Consider the following 13119-nt stretch of genomic DNA (forward strand, 5'->3'; position numbering starts at 1 on the left):
TACCGACGATCGAATCTCGGGCAAGTAACATATCGATTGACAAAGGGAATTGCATACGGGGTTGATTGAATCTTCGACATCATGGTTCATCCGATGAGATCATCGTGGAACATGTGGGAGCCAACATGAGTATCCAGATCCCGCTGTTGGTTATTGACCGGAGAGTCGTCTCGGTCATGTCTGCTTGTCTCCCGAACCCGTAGGGTCTACACACTTAAGGTTCGGTGACACTAGGGTTGTGAAGATATGTATATGCAGTAACCCGAATGTTGTTCGGAGTCCCGGATGAGATCCCGGACGTCACGAGGAGTTCCGGAATGGTCCGGAGGTAAAGAATTATATATAGGAAGTGCTGTTTCGGCTATCGGGACAAGTTTCGGGGTCACCGGTATTATACCGGGACCACCGGAAGGGTCCCGGGGGTCCACCGGGTGGGGCCACCTATCCCGAGGGGGTCCCATGGGCTAAAGTGGGACGAAACCCAGCCCAAAGTGGGCTGGGGCGCCACTCCCCTAGGGCCCATGCGGCTAGGGTTGGGGGGAAACCCTAAAGGGGGCGCCCCCTTGCTTGGGGGGCAAGCCTCCACCCCTTGGCCGCCCCCCCCTAGGAGATCCCATCTCCTAGGGCCGGCGCCCCCCCTAGCACCCCTATATATAGTGGGGGGAGAGGAGGGACTTGAGACACCAGCCCTTGGCGCCTCCCTCTCTCCCCGTTACATCTCTCTCTCGTAGTATAGGCGGAGCCCTGCTACTGTGACGCCCTGCATCCACCACCACGCCGTCGTGCTGTTGGATCTTCATCAACCTCTCCTTCCCCCTTGCTGGATCAAGAAGGAGGAGACGTCATCCGCTCCGTACGTGTGTTGAACGCGGAGGTGCCGTCCGTTCGGCGCTTGGTCATCGGTGATTTGGATCACGTCGTGTTCGACTACTTCATCCTCGTTCTTTGAACGCTTCCGCTCGCGATCTACAAAGGTATGTAGATGCATCCGATGACTCGTTGCTAGATGAACTCATAGATGGATCTTGGTGAAACCGTAGGAAAATTTTTGTTTTCTGCAACGTTCCCCAACAGTGGTATCAGAGCTAGGTCTATGCGTAGTTGTTCTTGCGCGAGTAGAACACAATTTATTGTGGGCGTAGATTTGTCAACTTTCTTGCCGCTACTAGTCTTATCTTGCTTCAGCGGTATTGTGGGATGAAGCGGCCCAGACCAACCTTACACGTACGCTTACGTGAGACCGGTTCCACCGACTAACATGCACTAGTTGCATAAGGTGGCTGGCGGGTGTCTGTCTCTCCCACTTTAGTTGGAGCGGATTCGATGAACAGGGTCCTTATGAAGGGTAAATAGAAGTTCACAAATCACGTTGTGGCTTTCACGTAGGTAAGAAGACGTTCTTGCTAGAACCCTAATTCAGCCACGTAAAACTTGCAACAACAATTAGAGGACGTCTAACTTGTTTTTGCAGCAAGTGCTTTGTGATATGATATGGCCAAAGTTGTGATGAATGATGAATGATCTATATGTGATGTATGAGATGTTCATGCTATTGTACTAGGAATCACGACTTGCATGTCGATGAGTATGACAACCGGCAGGAGCCATAGGAGTTGTCTTTATTTTTGTATGACCTGCGTGTCATTGAGAAACGCCATGTAAATTACTTTACTTTATTGCTAAACGTGTTAGCCATAGTAGTAGAAGTAATAGTTGGCGAGCAACTTCATGGAGACACGATGATGGAGATCATGATAATGAAGATCATGGTGTCAAGCCAGTGACAAGATAATCATGGAGCCCCAAGATGGAGATCAAAGGAGCTATGTGATATTGGCCATATCATGTCACGTTTATTATTTGATTGCATGTGATGTTTATCATGTTTTGCATCTTGTTTACTTAGGACGACGGTAGTAAATAAGATGATCCCTCATAATAATTTCAAGAAGTGTTCCCCCTAACTGTGCACCGTTGCGACAGTTCGTTGATTCAAAGCACCACATGATGATCGGGTGTTTGATTCAGACGTTCACATACAACGGGTGTAAGACAGATTTACACATGCAAACACTTAGGTTGACTTGACGAGCCTAGCATGTACAGGCATGGCCTCGGAACACAGAAGACCGAAAGGTTGAGCATGAGTCGTATAGAAGATACGATCAACATGAAGATGTTCACCGACGTTGACTAGTCTGTCTCACGTGATGATCGGACACGACCTAGTTGACTCGGATCATGTTATACTTAGATGACTAGAAGAAGGATGTCTATCTAAGTGGGAGTTCATTGAATAATTTGATTAGATGAACTTAATTATCATGAACTTAGTCTAAATTCTTTGCAATATGTCTTGTAGATCAAATGGCCAACGTAGTCCTCAACTTCAACGCGTTCCTAGAGAAAACCAAGCTGAAAGATGATGGCAGCAACTATACGGACTGGGTCTGGAACCTGAGGATCATCCTCATAGCTGCCAAGAAAGATTATGTCCTACAAGCACCGCTAGGTGAAGCTCCCGTCCCACAGAACCAAGACGTTACGAACGCTTGGCAGACACGTGTTGACGACTACTCCCTCGTTCAGTGCGGCATGCTTTACAGCTTAGAGCCGGGGCTGCAAAAGCGTTTTGAGAGACATGGAGCATATGCGATGTTCGAAGAGCTGAAAATGGTTTTTCAAGCTCATGCCCGGATCGAGAGATATGAAGTCTCCGACAAATTCTTCAGCTGTAAGATGGAGGAAAATAGTTCTGTCAGTGAGCACATACTCACTATGTCTGGGTTGCATAACCGCTTGACTCAGCTGGGAGTTAATCTCCCGGATGATGCGGTCATTGACAGAATCCTCCAGTCGCTTCCACCAAGCTACAAGAGCTTTGTGATGAACTTCAATATGCAGGGGATGGAAAAGACCATTCCTGAGTTATTTTCAATGCTGAAATCAGCGGAGGTAGAAGTCAAGAAGGAACATCAAGTGTTTATGGTGAATAAAACCACTATGTTCAAGAAGGGCAAGGGTAAAAAGAACTTCAAGAAGGACGGCAAGGGAGTTGCCGCGCCCGGCAAGCAAGCTGCCGGGAAGAAGCCAAAGAATGGACCCAAGCCCGAGACTGAGTGCTTTTATTGCAAGGGAAGCGGTCACTGGAAGCGGAACTGCCCCAAATACTTAGCAGACAAGAAGGCCAGCAAAACAAAAGGTATATGTGATATACATATAATTGATGTGTACCTTACTAGTGTCCGTAGTAGCTCCTGGGTATTTGATACCGGTGCAGTTGCTGACATTTGTAACTCAAAGCAGGGGCTGCGGAATAAGCGGAAACTGGCAAAGGACGAGGTGACGATGCGCGTCGGGAATGGTTCCAAGGTCAATGTGATCGTCGTCGGCACGCTACCTCTATATTTACCTTCGGGATTAGTTTTAAACCTTAATAATTGTTATTTAGTGCCAGCTTTGAGCATGAACATTGTATCGGGATCTCATTTAATTCGAGATGGCTACTCATTTAAATCCGAGAATAATGGTTGTTCTATTTATATGAGAGATATGTTTTATGGTCATGCTCCTATGGTGAATGGTTTATTCTTTATGAATCTCGAACGTAATGCTACACATGTTCATAATGTGAGTACCAAAAGATGTAAAGTTGATAATGATAGTCCCACATACTTGTGGCACTGGCGCCTTGGTCACATAGGTGTCAAACGCATGAAGAAGCTCCATGCAGATGGACTTTTAGAGTCTCTTGATTATGAATCATTTGACACGTGCGAACCATGCCTCATGGGTAAAATGACCAAGACTCCGTTCTCAGGAACAATGGAGCGAGCAACCAACTTATTGGAAATCATACATACTGATGTGTGCAGCCCAATGAGCGTTGAGGCTCGCGGTGGCTATCGTTATGTTCTCACCCTCACTGATGACTTGAGTAGATATGGGTATGTCTACTTAATGAAACACAAGTCTGAAACCTTTGAAAAGTTCAAGGAATTTCAGAGTGAGGTTGAGAATCAACGTGACAGAAAAATCAAGTTTTTAGGATCAGATCGTGGAGGAGAATACTTGAGTCACGAATTTGGCACACACTTAAGAAAATGTGGAATAGTTTCACAACTCACGCCACCTGGAACACCTCAGCGTAATGGTGTGTCCGAACGTCGTAATCGCACTCTATTAGATATGGTGCGATCTATGATGTCTCTTACCGATTTACCGCTATCTTTTTGGGGCTATGCTTTAGAGACTGCCGCATTCACTTTAAATAGGGCTCCGTCGAAATCCGTTGAGACGACACCGTATGAATTATGGTTTGGGAAGAAACCTAAGCTGTCGTTTCTAAAAGTTTGGGGATGCGATGCTTATGTCAAGAAACTTCAACCTGAAAAGCTCGAACCCAAGTCGGAAAAATGCGTCTTCATAGGATACCCAAAAGAAACTATTGGGTATACCTTCTACCTCAGATCCGAAGGCAAGGTCTTTGTTGCCAAGAATGGATCCTTTCTAGAGAAGGAGTTTTTCTTGAAAGAAGTAAGTGGGAGGAAAGTAGAACTTGATGAAGTATTACCTCTTGAACCGGAAAATGGCGCAACTCAAGAAAATGTTCCTGAGGTGCCAGCACCGACTAGAGAGGAAGTTAATGATAATGATCAAGATACTTCTGATCAAGCTCCTAGTGAAATTCGAAGGTCCACAAGGACACGTTTCGCACCAGAATGGTACGGCAACCCTGTCTTGGAAATCATGTTGTTAGACAACGGTGAACCTTCGAACTATGAAGAAGCGATGGCGGGCCCGGATTCCGACAAATGGCTAGAAGCCATGAAATCCGAGATAGGATCCATGTATGAAAACGAAGTATGGACTTTGACTGACTTGCCCGTTGAACGGCGAGCCATAGAAAATAAATGGATCTTTAAGAAGAAGACAGACGCGGATGGTAATGTGACCATCTATAAAGCTCGGCTTGTCGCTAAGGGTTATCGACAAGTTCAAGGGGTTGACTACGATGAGACTTTCTCACCGGTAGCGAAGCTGAAGTCCGTCCGAATCATGTTAGCAATTGCCGCATTCTACGATTATGAGATATGGAAAATGGACGTCAAAACGGCATTCCTTAATGGTTTCCTTAAGGAAGAACTATATATGATGCAGCCGGAGGGTTTTGTCGATCCTAAGAATGCTGACAAGGTGTGCAAGCTCCAGCGCTCGATTTATGGGCTGGTGCAAGCATCTCGGAGTTGGAACATTCGCTTTGATGAGATGATCAAAGCGTTTGGGTTTACGCAGACATATGGAGAAGCCTGCGTTTACAAGAAAGTGAGTGGGAGCTCTATAGCATTTCTCATACTATATGTAGATGACATACTCTTGATGGGAAATGATATAGAACTCTTGGACAGCATCAAGGCCTACTTGAATAAGAGTTTTTCAATGAAGGACCTTGGAGAAGCTGCTTATATATTAGGCATCAAGATCTATAGAGATAGATCAAGACGCCTCATAGGTCTTTCACAAAGCACATACCTTGAGAAGATATTGAAGAAGTTCAATATGGATCAATCTAAGAAGGGGTTCTTGCCTGTGTTACAAGATATGAAATTGAGCTCGGCTCAAAGTCCGACCACGGCAGAAGAAACAGAAGAGATGAGTGTCATCCCCTATGCCTCAGCCATAGGTTCTATTATGTATGCCATCTGTGTACCAGACCTGATGTAAACCTTGCCGTAAGTTTGGTAGGAAGGTACCAAAGTAATCCCGGCAAGGAACACTGGACAGCGGTCAAGAATATCCTGAAGTACCTTAAAAGGACTAAGGAAATGTTTCTCGTTTATGGAGGTGACGAAGAGCTCGTCGTAAAGGGTTACATCGACGCTAGCTTCGACACAGATCTGGATGACTCTAAGTCACAAACCGGATACGTGTATATTTTGAATGGTGGGGCAGTAAGCTGGTGCAGTTGCAAGCAGAGCGTCGTGGCGGGATCTACATGTGAAGCGGAGTATATGGCAGCCTCGGAGGCAGCACATGAAGCAATTTGGGTGAAGGAGTTCATCACCGACCTCGGAGTCATACCCAATGCGTCAGGGCCGATCAAGCTCTTCTGTGACAACACTGGAGCTATTGCACTTGCCAAGGAGCCCAGGTTTCACAAGAAGACAAGGCACATCAAGCGTCGCTTCAACTCCATTCGTGAAAATGTTCAAGATGGAGACATAGAGATTTGTAAATTACATACGAACCTGAATGTAGCAGATCCGTTGACTAAACCTCTCCCTAGGGCAAAACAAGATCAACACCAGAATTCCATGGGTGTTCGATTCATCACAATGTAACTAGATTATTGACTCTAGTGCAAGTGGGAGACTGTTGGAAATGTGCCCTAGAGGCAATAATAAAAGCATTATTATTATATTTCCTTGTTCATGATAATTGTCTTTATTCATGCTATAATTGTGTTATCCGGAAATTGTAATACATGTGTGAATAACAGACACCAACATGTCCCTAGTAAGCCTCTAGTTGACTAGCTCGTTGATCAACAGATAGTCATGGTTTCCTGGCTATGGACATTGGATGTCATTGATAACGAGATCACATCATTAGGAGAATGATGTGATGGACAAGACCCAATCCTAAACATAGCATAAAGATCGTATAGTTTGTTTGCTAGAGTTTTTCCAATGTCAAGTATCTTTTCCTTAGACCATGAGATCGTGTAACTCCCGGATACCGTAGGAGTGCTTTGGGTATACCAAACGTCACAACGTACCTGGGTGACTATAAAGGTATACTACGGGTATCTCCGAAAGTGTCTGTTGGGTTGACACGGATCAAGACTGGGATTTGTCACTCCGTATGACGGAGAGGTATCACTGGGCCCACTCGGTAATGCATCATCATAATGAGCTCAAAGTGACCAAGTGTCTGGTCACGGGATCATGCATTACGGTACGAGTAAAGTGACTTGCCGGTAACGAGATTGAACGAGGTATTGGGATACCGACGATCGAATCTCGGGCAAGTAACATATCGATTGACAAAGGGAATTGCATACGGGGTTGATTGAATCTTCGACATCGTGGTTCATCCGATGAGATCATCGTGGAACATGTGGGAGCCAACATGGGTATCCAGATCCCGGTGTTGGTTATTGACCGGAGAGTCGTCTCGGTCATGTCTGCTAGTCTCCCGAACCCGTAGGGTCTACACACTTAAGGTTCGGTGACGCTAGGGTTGTGAAGATATGTATATGCAGTAACCCGAATGTTGTTCGGAGTCCCGGATGAGATCCCGGACGTCACGAGGAGTTCCGGAATGGTCCGGAGGTAAAGAATTATATATAGGAAGTGCTGTTTCGGCTATCGGGACAAGTTTCGGGGTCACCGGTATTATACCGGGACCACCGGAAGGGTCCCGGGGGTCCACTGGGTGGGGCCACCTATCCCGGGGGGCCCCATGGGCTAAAGTGGGACGAAACCCAGCCCAAAGTGGGCTGGGGCGCCACTCCCCTAGGGCCCATGCGGCTAGGGTTGGGGGGAAACCCTAAAGGGGGCGCCCCCTTGCTTGGGGGGCAAGCCTCCACCCCTTGGCCGCCGCCCCCCCCCTAGGAGATCCCATCTCCTAGGGCCGGTGCCCCCCCTAGCACCCCTATATATAGTGGGGGGAGAGGAGGGACTTGACACACCAGCCCTTGGCGCCTCCCTCTCTCCCCGTTACATCTCTCTCTCGTAGTATAGGCGGAGCCCTGCTACTGTGACGCCCTGCATCCACCACCACGCCGTCGTGCTGCTGGATCTTCATCAACCTATCTTTCCCCCTTGCTGGATCAAGAAGGAGGAGACGTCATCCGCTCCGTACGTGTGTTGAACGCGGAGGTGCCGTCCGTTCGGCGCTTGGTCATCGGTGATTTGGATCACGTCGTGTTCGACTACTTCAGCCCCGTTCTTTGAACGCTTCCGCTCGCGATCTACAAAGGTATGTAGATGCATCCGATGACTCGTTGCTAGATGAACTCATAGATGGATCTTGGTGAAACCGTAGGAAAAAAAATTCTGCAACGTTCCCCAACAACTACCGCCCCAAGGTTCATGTTTTGTTGCTCCTTTTCCCTGTTTCTTGCGCCTGAGCGGTAGTACCGCTCATGGAGCGGTAGTACCGCTCGTGTGCGGGCTGAGCACATAACGGTTGGATTTTCCCCCTCCTATAAAAGGGGGTCTTCTTCCCCATTGAACCTTATCCTTTGAGCTCGTGTTCTTTCCCCATTGTTGACCTTCTTCGAGCTTGCTAACTCTCAATCCCTACATGGATTCTTGCTAGTTTTTGAGGGAGAAGAGAGAGGAGATCTAGATCCACATTTCCACCAATCACTTTCTCCTCTATGTGAGGGGAACCCCTTGGATCTAGATCTTGGAGTTCTTGGTGTTCTATTTCTTGTTCTTCCTCTTATTTTCCTCCCTAGCATTAGTTGCTTCGGTGGGATTTGAGAGAGAAGGACTTGGGCACTCCGTGTGCCCTTGCCATTGTATTTGGTGCATCGGTTTGAGTTCTCCACGTGATACATGGAAGTTACAAGTTGAGAAGCTTATTACTCTTGGGTGCTTGGTACCCTTGAGCTTGTTCCTCTTGGGTGCTTGGGCTCCCTAGACGGTTGTTGGTGTTCGGAGCTCAATCATTGTGGTGCAAAGCTCCGGGCAAGCGACGGGGTCTCCAATTAGGTTGTGGAGATCGCCCCGAGCAATTTGACGGGTACCGGTGACCGCCCCCAAGGGTTGCCAAAGTGTACGGGTTCGGTGACCGCCCCCAAGGGTTGCCATTTGTACGGGTTCGGTGACCGCCCTCAAGGGTCCCTTAGTGGAATCACGGCATCTTGCATTGTGCGAGAGCGTGAGGAGATTACGGTGGCCCTAGTGGCCTCTTGGGGAGCATTATGCCTCCACACCGCTCCAAACGGAGATTAGCATCCGCAAGGGTGTGAACTTCGGGATACATCATCGTCTCCTCATGCCTCGGTTATCTCTTACCCGAGCCCTTTACTTATGCACTTTACTTTGTGATAGCCATATTGTTTCTTGTCATATATCTTGCTATCACATAGTTGCTTATCTTTCTTAGCATTAGTTGTTGGTGCACATAGGTGAGCCTAGTTGTTTTAGGCTTTGTGCTTGGCAAATTAACCGCTAGGTTTATTCCGCATTTGTTCAAGCCTCAACCATAATTATTTTAAAACGCCTATTCACCCCCCCCTCTAGGCGACATCCACGATCTTTCACTTTGTAGGTGTTGTTGGATAGGCTTGCAAGAAAATAAAGAGCGAGTAAATAAAAGCTAGGGGTTGTTTAGATAAATACACAACTAAATTAGTTTTAGTAAAGAGCTTGTTGTCACGAGAAAGTTATTTGTCCCTAGGCAATCGATAACTAGACCGGTAATCATTATTGCAATTTTATTTGAGGGAGAGGCATAAGCTAATATACTTTCTCTACTTGGATCATATGCACTTATGATTGAAACTCTAGCAAGCATCCGCAACTACTAAAGATCATTAAGGTAAAATACTTGGCATGGAAATATCCAGAGATAGACCATCTGGAAAAGTATATCTAAGTCAAAAGGGGTATATTGATAAAGTTCTTCGTCATTTTAATATGCATAATGCCAAGCCGGTGAGTACTCCGTTAGCTACACACTTCAAATTATCATCAGTTTTATGTCCTAAGTCAGATGCAGATATTGAGTACATGTCTAGAGTTCCCTATTCGAGTGCAGTTGGTTCACTTATGTATACCATGGTTTGTTCCCGTCCGGATTTATCTTATGCATTGAGTGTTGTCAGTAGATACATGGCTAATCCTGGAAAAGAGCATTGGAAAGCAGTTCAGTGGATCTTCAGATACCTGCGTGGTACTTCTAATGCTTATTTACAGTTTGGGAAAACTAGAGATGGACTTGTTGGTTTTGTTGATTCTGATTTTGCTGGTGATTTGGCTAAGAGAAGTTCGCTCACAGGTTATGTTTTCACCATTGGTGGTTGTGCTGTGAGTTGGAGAGCAACTTTGCAGTCTATTGTGGCATGTTCCACTACTGATGCCGAGTATATGGCTATTTCTGAGGCATGCAAAGAAACTATCTGGTTGAGAGGTTTGTATGCTGAGCTTTGTGGAGATTTATCTTGCCCTGCCATATTTTCTGATAGTCAAAGTGCCATATATCTTACAAAGAATTGAATGTATCATGAGAGAACAAAGTACATTGATGTCAGATTTCATTATATTCGAGATGTTGTTGCTAAAGGCAATTTGAAGGTATACAAGATAAGTACTCATGATAATCCTGCTGACATGATGACAAAGCCAGTTTCTACAAATAAGTTTGAGCTTTGCTCAGGCTTAGTTGGTATTTCTCACTAGTCCTATGGACTTTGACACACAAGGTGTTTATACTGATTTGGATGGAGTTATTCACTTTCTTTGACTACTGGAGGGAATTTGGCTCAAGGTGGAGATTGTTAAATTATGATCGAAATTCTAGTGCGGTATTGGACTAGACGTGGTACATACAGTGTGGGCCTTTGCGTTGGTACCGACGCGTACGAGTACAACTCGTTTACTTGTCCTCCAACGACTCTCATGCATTGCCCTCATATATACCCCATGTAGTCGCACCTAAGACGGCCTGTCGTCTCGTACTTGTAATACTTCTCCTCATAGTGATTGCGCCTTCGTGCGTCCGTGGTTTTCTCCCGCAAGGGTTTCCACGTAAAAATTCGTGTCTCGTTTATTTCTCGTTTTATCTAACAAATACAAGAGTGTGGGTATAATTTTGTCTTCCTAAATGTTACGCTCTACCTTTTGCATCAAGCCATGCACACAATCATTTATTAAAATGAATAAAGTATAGTGCCTAGAACATCTTATGTAGCCAAAAAAATAGAAAACAAATAGCCACAACTGGTTATTGTAGGACACCATGCCTAAACACCTATTGTATTATTGGACCGCCGTCATTCAAACCGGTTGTACGTTTCCCGTGCTATCATCTCTCATCGGTTGCAGCAAAATATACCCTAATATCATTAGGGGCATAGATGATTCTGGTGTTAAGGTGCCAAGCAGGACCAGGAAACTGAAGGCCCTGCGTACACTGCGATATGTTCACCTTGCTTGGAGAAATGCCATTATAAAAGAGATAAAAGGTCTCACTGGCCTGCAGAAGCAAGGAGTGGTCGGCATCAACAAGAGAAATGGTTTGGGTTTCTGTTCAGCTATTTCTAGTCTCAACCGTCTTGAATCGTTGTCAGTGCAGTCAAGTGATAGCCTAGATGGTTGTTTGTATGGCATGCCCGCAGCTCCAGAAAACCTGCAGAGCCTTAAGCTATCCGGTAGCCTCGACAAATTGCCGGAATGGATCAAGGGGCTCCAAAATCTTGTGAAGCTCAGGTTAGAACTCAGCAAGCTATCAGGGGACCTCGAAACCATGCAAGTCATTGGGAACCTGCCAAACCTATCCATTCTGGGTTTGTGGGATAGTTGGTTTCAGATTGATGTACTCCAGTTCCAGACTGGCCTTTTCAGAAGGCTCACAATGCTTGATCGTTTCTACACAAGGATGGAAATTGAATTAGTGGTGTCGTGGATTTGTCACGACAGATGTCCTCGTGAAAAGGACTTAGTCGTGAGGCCAACGCATCTATGTGGTAGCTTGAGAGGGGTTGATCGAAATCAAGAGACGCGAGGCGGGTTAACACACAAGACAAGGGTTTAGACAGCTTCGGGCCCCGGCAAACATTATCTGGTAATAGCCCTACATGTTGTTTGTGGCTAGGTCTTATTATGCTCATCAGGGAGTTGCAGTATAAGCCGGCTCGCCTTTTGTTGTATCTAGCCTTAGAAATTACTCCCCCCCTTCTTGGGGTGCCCTTCCCCTCCTTATATAAGTTGGAGGGGCGGGTTACATGTGGAGTCCTACCAGGATTAGGACTAGCCTATCTTCTAATACAAGCCGGATACAAGTCCGGGTCTTGCTTCCTTGTAACGAAAATATTCCTCATGCATTTCCTCTTAAGCTGGCCCACCAGAACATAAGCCGGCCTTCCTACGAGTCACCTTTTGGGCCGTTGGGCCTTGTCGATCGTCCGACCCACCCACCGGGTCACTAATAAGTCGCCGAGGCTCGGGCGGGTCTCCAGTGAGTCGCCAAGTGTTAGTCGGGTCTTTGATGAGCCGCCAAGTCCGTCCGGTTCATATTTTCGGCCAGGTCATACCACGGGGTATATCCCCGACATTAGTCCTCGGTTTAATTTGGATTTGTCCATGTTAAACTGATCCTGATCATCCTTAAGTCCTTGTCATTTCCTACTTCTGGAAAGTCTGGGTCAATAGACCAACTTCATAGCCCATTTGATTGTAGAAGAAATATTTTAAATAAAGAATCCATTTGAGTCGGCCTTCAATGCTCTGACTTGACAAAATATTAGTCTTGAAATATTCAATTGATATCCAGCTATCTTGAAAATATAAAACTTGCCGAGTTATGATTTCCAAAATCGTCGGGTTATAAAAACTGGTGACTCTAGGTCATGACTGTTATAGAAGCCGGGTCATGATTGTTGCCAACACCGCATCACACAATTGATCTTCCTGGTTTGCTCAAAACTGAGAATTTGAAGATGTTCCTCCTTTATATGCATATCACGTGTAGCCCCCAACTCTTAAGAGGAGAACATGGTGATAGTTTAAGACTTGCTTTAATATATATGCTACAACTTGGAGAAATCCGGGTTGTTCATGTAAGCCGCCAATCATAAACTGCATATTTTGAACTTCCCATGTGTAGCCCCCAAGTGCCAGGTCATTAGTGAGCAGGAACTTTGTAGATATGATCATGTGGAGTTGAGCAGCAACGTGTAGCCCCCAAGGGCCGGCTCAGCAAGATAATACTAAGCTGGGACTTTATATATACTTTTTTAAAAATAACATCATATGATGTAACCCCCACCATAGGGCTCGAACTCACATCCACAAGGTTAAGAGCCTTGTGCTCTATCAACTGAGCAGTGGACCCTTCAATATAATGGATTAAGGTTTGTGTACTTTGAATTGTTTGACAGGAGCA

This window comes from Triticum urartu, chromosome 6 (assembly GCF_003073215.2).
Source record: "Triticum urartu cultivar G1812 chromosome 6, Tu2.1, whole genome shotgun sequence".
NCBI lineage: Eukaryota > Viridiplantae > Streptophyta > Magnoliopsida > Poales > Poaceae > Triticum > Triticum urartu.